Here is an 8,749-nt window from a genome sequence, read left to right on the forward strand (position 1 = left end):
ATAAAAGAGCAATATTTTAGCAATCATATTATAATACAAAAAAAATAATCAATTACTTGTATAGGAATCAAACGAGAGAATATATCACATCAATTTAAAAAATTTAAGACACTAAATAGATGAATTTCTCATCTCATAAACTCTCACACATTATTTCATTCAATAAAAACTAACTATCTGTTGTGATCAGGATGAATGATGTGAATTATCATTTTTTATAAGACTTAGTTTACCAAGGGTGATTGTATTTAATTATATTTAAAAAGTAAAACTTCTTTGTGCTTATAAATAGTAACGTAATATGAAGCAGATGGAACACACAAAAGCAATAAAACACCCTTCTCTCTCTTTCTCTAATTATATTTCTTTATTTGTTACCTCTTCCTTATTTATTTATTTAGTTATTTTATAACACATTATCAGCACGAAGCTCTAACGATATTTTAGGAAGACTTCAAGTAACAAATTTTTATTATGTTGAAACTCTTTCATCTTGAATATAATGCTTTTGATATATCTGAAAATAATTATTTATCATGGATACTATATGCTAAAATCCATCTTGATTCAATGGATCTTGGAGATACCATTAAGGCTGAAAATAATACATCCCAGAAGGATAAAGCCAAAGCTATGATTTTCCTTCATCGTCATTTTGACGTATGATTGAAAAATGAATATCCCACATTAAAAGATCCTACAGATCTGTGGAAAGACCTTGAAGAAAGGTACAATCATCAAAAGACGGTGATACCTCCTCAAGCCCGATATGTTAGAGAAAACTTTTTCGACCTTCCATGCCTCGAATGTGCTCCTGCAGTAGCAATCGAGAAAAAAGATTTAAAAATATTCTGAGCTAATTTCTTGCTTTTTTATTGCTGAACGCAACAATGAGTCGCTCTTAAGAAATCATGAAGCGCGCCCAGCTGGCGCCGCCCCATTTCCTAAAGCAAATGCAACAACTTATAACCCCAGAATAGGTAAATGGCAAGATTTTGATAACAAGAAAAATTATGGAAGGAAAATAAATTATGTTCACAAGAAAGGATCTCACCAGAAGTGGGATAAAGAAAGAAACAATGGGCAAAGTAAATCAATTGAGGATAAATGCTTTTGTTGTGGTGAAAAGGGCCATTGGTCACGTACCTGTCATACCCCAAGGCACCTAGTTGATCTTTATCAAGCATCCTTAAAAAGGGATGACAAAGGAAAGGAAACAAATTTTGTTTCAAATAATAAAAATTTTACCACTCATTATGATGTATCTAATTTCTTTAAGGATTCTGAAGAAAATATTGGCTATTTGATCAATGATGGAATAGTTTGATATGTGTATGTGTTTGTTAAGTATTCATGTGAATAATTTTACTGTGCATATACTTCTACTCATTTTATTATTATTATTATTATCATTTGTCTTTGAAGAAAAATGGCAAGGACATATTCTGAAGATATTTGCCTTGCGGATAGTGCAAGTTTGCGCACTATTCTTAAAAGTGATATATATTTTACCAATCTTGTGCCAAAAGAAGAATATGTTAATACTATTATTGGCTCAGGCAATGCGATAGAAGGCTCCGGAAGAGCTATAATTTTGTTTCCTGGAGGAACAAAATTTATAATAAATAATGTACTATTATCTACCAAGTCTCTGAGCAACTTGTTGAGTTTCAAAGATATTCGCCGAAATGGATATCATATTGAAACAATCAATGAGGGAAATCATGAGTATTTATGTATCACAACTCATGATTTAAATAAAAATGTTATATTTGAAAAGTTACCCTCACTTTCATCTGGGTTGTAGTATACCAAAATTAGTGCAATTGAATCACATGCCACTATAAATCAGAAGTTTACTAGCCCAAATGAATTCACAACTTGGCACGACCGATTGGGTCATCCGGGAACAACCATGATGCGGAGAATTATTGAAAACTCCCATTGACATTCACTAAAGAACCAGAAGATTCTTAAAACTAGTAAATTTTGTTGTGCTGCATGTTCTCAGGGAAAGTTAATTATAAGGCCATCACCAGTAAAGATTGGATTTGAGTCCTCTGAATTCCTAGAAAGGATTCAAGGGGATATATGTGAACCTATTCATCCACCATGTGGATTGTAACAGCCCAGATCACCCGCTAGCACGATATTGTCCGCTTTGGCACACAAGGCCTCACGGTTTTGTCTTTGACGATAGGGATGATAGCCGAAGCCCCCACACTCACTCGTCAAAACGCGTCATGCTAGGGAGAGGTATCCACACCCTTATAAGGCATGCTTCGTTCCCCTCTCCAACCGATGTGGGCCTTACAATCCACCCCCCTAAGGGAGTCCAGCGCCCTCGCTGGCACATCGATCCGGGTTCTGGCTCTGATACCATCTGTAACAGCCCAGACCACCCACTAGCACAATATTGTCCGCTTTGGCACACAAGGCCTCACGGTTTTGCCTTTGACGATAGGGATGATAGCCGAAGCCCCCCACACTCACTCGTCAAAACGCGTCATGCTAGGGAGAGGTATCCACACCCTTATAAGGCATGTTTCGTTCCCCTCTCCAACCGATGTGGGCCTTACAATCCACCCCCCTAAGGGAGTCCAGCGCCCTCGCTAGCACATCGATCCGGGTTCTGGCTCTGATACCATCTGTAACAGCCCAGACCACCCACTAGCACAATATTGTCCACTTTGGCACACAAGGCCTCACGGTTTTGCCTTTGATGATAGGGATGATAGCCTAAGCCCCCCACACTCACTCGTCAAAACGCGTCATGTTAGGGAGAGGTATCCACACCCTACTCAAGGCATGCTTCGTTCCCCTCTCCAACCGATGGGGCTTAGGCTATCATCCCTATCGTCAAAGGCAAAACCGTGAGGCCTTGTGTGCCAAAGCGGACAATATCGTGCTAGCGGGTGGTCTGGGCTGTTACAGATGGTATCAGAGCCGGAACCCGGATCGATGTGCCAGCGAGGGCACTGGGCTCCCTTAGGGGGTGGATTGTAAGGTCCACATCGGTTGGAGAGGGGAACGAAGCATGCCTTATAAGGGTGTGGATACCTCTCCCTAGCATGACGCGTTTTGACGAGTGAGTGTGGGGGGGCTTAGGCTATCATCCCTATCGTCAAAGGCAAAACCGTGAGGCCTTGTGTGCCAAAGCGGACAATATCGTGCTAGCGGGTGGTCTGGGCTGTTACAGATGGTATCAGAGCCAGAACCCGGATCGATGTGCCAGCGAGGGCGCTGGACTCCCTTAGGGGGGTGGATTGTAAGGCCCACATCGGTTGGAGAGGGGAACGAAGCATGCCTTATAAGGGTGTGGATACCTCTCCCTAACATGACGCGTTTTGACGATTGAGTGTGGGGGACTTAGGCTATCATCCCTATCGTCAAAGGCAAAACCGTGAGGCCTTGTGTGCCAAAGCAGACAATACTGTGCTAGTGGGTGGTCTGGGCTGTTACAGATGGTATCAGAGCCAGAACCCGGATCGATGTGCCAGCGAGGGCACTGGACTCCCTTAGGGGGGTGGATTGTAAGGCCCACATCGGTTGGAGAGGGGAACGAAACATGCCTTATAAGGGTCTGGATACCTCTCCCTAGCATGACGCGTTTTGACGAGTGAGTGTGGGGGGCTTAGGCTATCATCCCTATCGTCAAAGGCAAAACCGTGAGGCCTTGTGTGCCAAAGCGGACAATATTGTGCTAGTGGGTGGTCTGGGCTGTTACATGGATCTTTTAGATATTTTATGGTCCTAATAGACGCATCTTCGAGATGGTCACATGTGTGCTTATTATCTTCTCGCAACCTGGCGTTTGCGAGATTACTGGCTCAAATTATTCAATTAAAAGCACAATTTCCAGAAAATCCAATCAAAGCAATTCGTCTTGATAATGCTGGTGAATTTACTTCCCAAGCTTTTGATGCTTATTGTATGGATAATGGAATAAGTGTTGAACATCCAGTAGCTTATGTTCACACACAAAATGGGTTAGCAGAATCACTTATTAAACTCCTCCAATTAATTGCTAGACCCTTACTTATGAGAACAAATCTCCCAACCTCGGTTTGGGGGCATGTTATTTTACATGCCGCAACACTTATTCTTTGAGGCCAACGAGTTACTATCAGTTCTCTCCTATGCAATTAGCTTTTGGCCAGCAGCCAAATATTTCCCATTTAAGAATATTTGGGTGTGCAATATATGTTCCCATTGCACCACCTAATCGCACCAAAATGGGACCCCAAAGAAAATTGGGGATATATGTTGGATATGACTCTCCCTCTATAGTAAGGTATCTTGAGATACAAACTGGAGATGTATTTAAAGCCCGATTTGCGAATTGTCATTTTGAGGAATCAAAATTTCCAACATTAGGGGGAGAGAATAAGCTTCCTGAAAAGGAACTTAATTGGAACGCATCACCCTTGATGCATTTAGATCCTCGATCAGGGCAATGTGAACTAGAAGTTCAAAAGATTATACATTTGCAGAGAATAGCAAATGAATTGCCTGATGCATTTTCCGATACAAAGAGGATAACCAAATCTTATATACCAGCAAAAAATGCCCCAATTCGAATTGATGTCCCAGTAGGACAAGTAGCCACTGAAGCAAATTCACACCAGAAGCGTGGCAGGCCTGTCGGTTCCAAAGACAAAAATTTTCGAAAGCGAAAAGAGGTGAATACTATTCCTGTTGAAAAAGACATAGTAAAGACACCTGCAGTTGTCCAAAATTCTGATATAGCTTTAACGCCAGAAGACGTTCAGGTACCTGAAAATTGTGAAAATGACGAGATCTCGATAAATTATGTCTTTACAGGAGAGAAATGGGACCGAAATAAGACAATTGTCAATGAAATATTTGCATATAATGTGGCATTAAAAATCATGCATGAAAGTAAGGATCTTGAGCCAAGATCAGTTGAAGAATGTCGACAAAGAAATGATTAGCCAAAATGAGAAGAAGCCATGAAGGCTGAATTAGACTTACTTGCAAAATGTGAAGTCTTTAGACCTATAGTCCGTACACCAGAAGATGTAAAACCTGTTGGATACCGATGGGTATTTGTGAGGAAACGAAACGAGAAAAATGAAGTTGTGCGCTACAAAGCCCGACTTGTGGCACAATGTTTTTCACAAAGGCCCGATATAGATTATGAAGAAACGCATTCTCCTGTAGTGGATGCGATAACATTGCGTTATTTGGTCAGTTTATCTGCATATCATAAACTTCATATGCATTTAATGGATGTGGTAACAGCCTATTTATACGGCTCATTAGATCGGGATATCTATATGAAAGTCCCTGAAGGACTAAAGATATCTAAACCATCTAATGAATATTCGCCGGGGTTATACCCAGTTAAATTGTAAAAATCTTTATATGGTCTAAAGCAATCTGGACGAATGTGGTATAATTGTCTTACTGAGTATCTGGCCAAAAATGGATTCAAGAATGATGATATCTGTCTATGTGTTTTCATAAAGAAATCTGCATCTGCATTCATTATAATTGATGTGTACGTTGATGATTTAAATATCATTGGTACTCCTGAAGAGATTCCAACAATTATAAAAACTCTAAAAGAAGAGTTTGAGACGAAAGATCTTGGAACAACTAAATTTTGTCTCGGCCTGCAGATCGAGCATATAAAAAATGGGATCTTTATTCATCAAACAACATACACAGAGAAGATCTTGAAAAGATTTTATATGGATAAGTCACATCCCTTGAGTACCCCAATGATCGTTAGATCTTTGGATGTGGAAAAGGATCAATTCCATCCTAAGGAAGAAAATGAAGATATTCTTGGTCCTGAAGTACCATATCTTAGTGCCATTGGAGCACTAATGTATCTTGCTAATAATACACGACCTGATATATCATTTGCTGTGAATTTACTAGCAAGATATAGTTCCTCTCCAACCAGAAGACATTGGAGTGGAATCAAACAGATCTTTCGATATTTTCATGGAACGGTTGATATGGGATTGTTTTATCCCTATGGATCCAAGTCATCATTAGTTGGCTATGCAGATGCTGGATATTTGTCTGATCCACATAAAGGGAGATCTCAAATAGGATATCTATTCACATATGGTGGTACAGCTATATCATGGAGGTCCACAAAATAGATAATTGCAGCAACATCCTCTAATCATGCTAAAATACTAGCGATATACGAAGCTAGTCGCGAGTGTTTTTAGCTGAGGAGTGTGATGCAATAAATTCTGTCATCATGTGGACTGAATGATCAGAAGATAGCTCCAACTGTCCTGTTTGAAGATAATACAGCATGTATTGCTCAACTTAAAGGCGGATATATCAAAGGTGATAGAACAAAGCATATTTCTCCTAAATTTTTCTTCACTCATGATATTCAAAATCAAGGGACAATTGATGTCCAACAGATCCACTCAAGTGACAATCTGGCAGATTTATTCACAAAATCACTCCCAAAATCCTCCTTTGAAAGATTGGTACATCATATTGGGATGTGTCGATTTCCAGATATTAAATGATATCGACAAGAGGGGGAGACTATACTCTTTTTTCCTTGGTAAGATTTTTTTTCCCATTGGATTTTTCTTGACAAGGTTTTTAATGAGGCAGTCCCATCACTAAAGGATATTGTACTCTTTTTCCTTCACTAAGGTTTTTTTTCCACTGGGTTTTTCTTTAGTAAGGTTTTAACGAGGCAATAATCCTAAATGGTCATTCAAGAGGGAATGTTGTGATAAGGATGAATGATGTGAATGACCATTTTCCATAAGACCTAGTTTACCAAGGGTGATTGTATTTAATTATGTTTGAAAAGTAAAGCTTATTTGTGCTTATAAATAGCAACGTAATATGAAGCATATGAAACACACAAAAACAATAAAACACCCTTCTCTCTCTTTCTCTAATTATATTTTTTTATTTGTTACCTCTTATTTATTTATTTATTTATTTAGTTATTTTATAACACTATTTTTCATACTTACTACTTAACAATACTTACCCAATAAAAAAACAACTTTTTTTGTTGTCTCTTATCAAATGATCAACAATACTTACAATCAGAAAACCAAATAATTATTGTTGAAGAGTACCCGACTTAGGAAACGTATTGCAAGCAAACAATTATTGAAGGATAACATTCATAATACAGATATGTAAATCTAGCACCTTGTAAGTTTTAAATAAAATGGCTATTTCTTGCTATTACAACCATGAAACTTCAGAACAATAAACAACGTAAATAATAAATAATTTGTTCTGATAAGAATGGGACGTGGATGCCCATTTTCTATGTGGGGTTCATATTCTCAAGAATGAAGAATATTAAAGGAGCATTAAAGAAAGTTAAAAATATAAACATAGTATATGTATATAAATAGGAGGTTAAAGTCTCAGGAGAGATACACATCAATAAAATCTTCTCTCCTTCTTTTATATTACTAATTCTCTCTCTTATTTTATTTTACAAGTATTTTGAATACTCTTCTCTCTCACTCTTTATATAATATTAATAAATATATTAATTATTTTTATTATATTGAGATAGTAATTGTGGTACTAAAGTCTTCTACTTATACTTTTATTTTATATTTATTTTGCAACACGTTATCAGTACGAGACTCTGATCAAATTTTTAAGAAGACTCTGGTAACAAATTTTCATTATGTCGAAGCTCTCTCATCTTGAATTCAATGCTCTTGATATATTTGGAAACAATTATTTGTCATGGATATTAGATGTTAAAATTCATCTTGATTCAATGGATCTTGGAGATACTATTAAGGCTGAAAATAATGCATCCTAGAAGGATAAAGTCAAAGCCATGATTTTTCTTCGTCGTCATCTTGACGAGGGATTGAAAAATGAATATCTCATATTAAAAGATCCTGCAGATCTTTAGAAAGACCTTGAAGAAAGGTACAATCATAAAAAAACGGTGATACTTCCTCAAGGCCGATATGAATAGACGCACTTGCGTCTACAGGATTTTAAATCCATAAATGAATATAATTCTGCAATGTTTTGAATCACCTCACGAATGAAATTATGTGGGAAAAAGATAACTGATCATGATATGTTAGAGAAAACTTTTTCAACCTTCCATGCCTCAAATGTGCTCCTGTAGCAGTAGTATCGAGAAAAAGGATTTAAAAAATATTTTGAGTTAATTTCTTGCCTTCTTGTTGCTGAACGCAACAATGAGTTGCTCTTGAAAAATTATGAAGCGCGCCCAGCCGGCGCCGCCCCATTTCCTGAAGTAAATGCGGCAAATTACCCCCAGAAGAGGTAAATGGTAAGGTTTTAATAACAACAAAAATTATGGAAGGAAAAGGAATTATATTCAAAAGAGAGGATCTCACCAGAAGTGGAATAAAAAAAACATTGGGCAAAATAAATCAATAGAAGATAAGTGTTTCCGTTGTGGTGGAAAGGGCCATTGGTCGCGTACCTGTCGTACCCCAACCTAGTCGATCTTTATCAAGCATCTTTGAAAAAAGACGACAAAGGAAAGGATATGAATTTCGTTTCAAATGATGTTGCTGAAAACTCCACCACTCATTATGATGTATCTGATTTCTTTGAGGACCCTAAAGGAAATATTGGTCATTTGATTAATGATGGAATAGTTTAATATGTGGGATTGTTAAGTATCCATGTGAATAAATAATGTAAAGAACTTATTGTTAAGATTTATTTTCTATGTATTTAAGTTTCAAATATGATGTATATTAATAATGAA

The sequence above is a fragment of the Arachis ipaensis genome, chromosome B4 (genome assembly GCF_059453495.1).
Source record: "Arachis ipaensis isolate K30076 ecotype BB chromosome B4, ASM5945349v1, whole genome shotgun sequence".
Classification (NCBI taxonomy): Eukaryota; Viridiplantae; Streptophyta; class Magnoliopsida; order Fabales; family Fabaceae; genus Arachis; species Arachis ipaensis.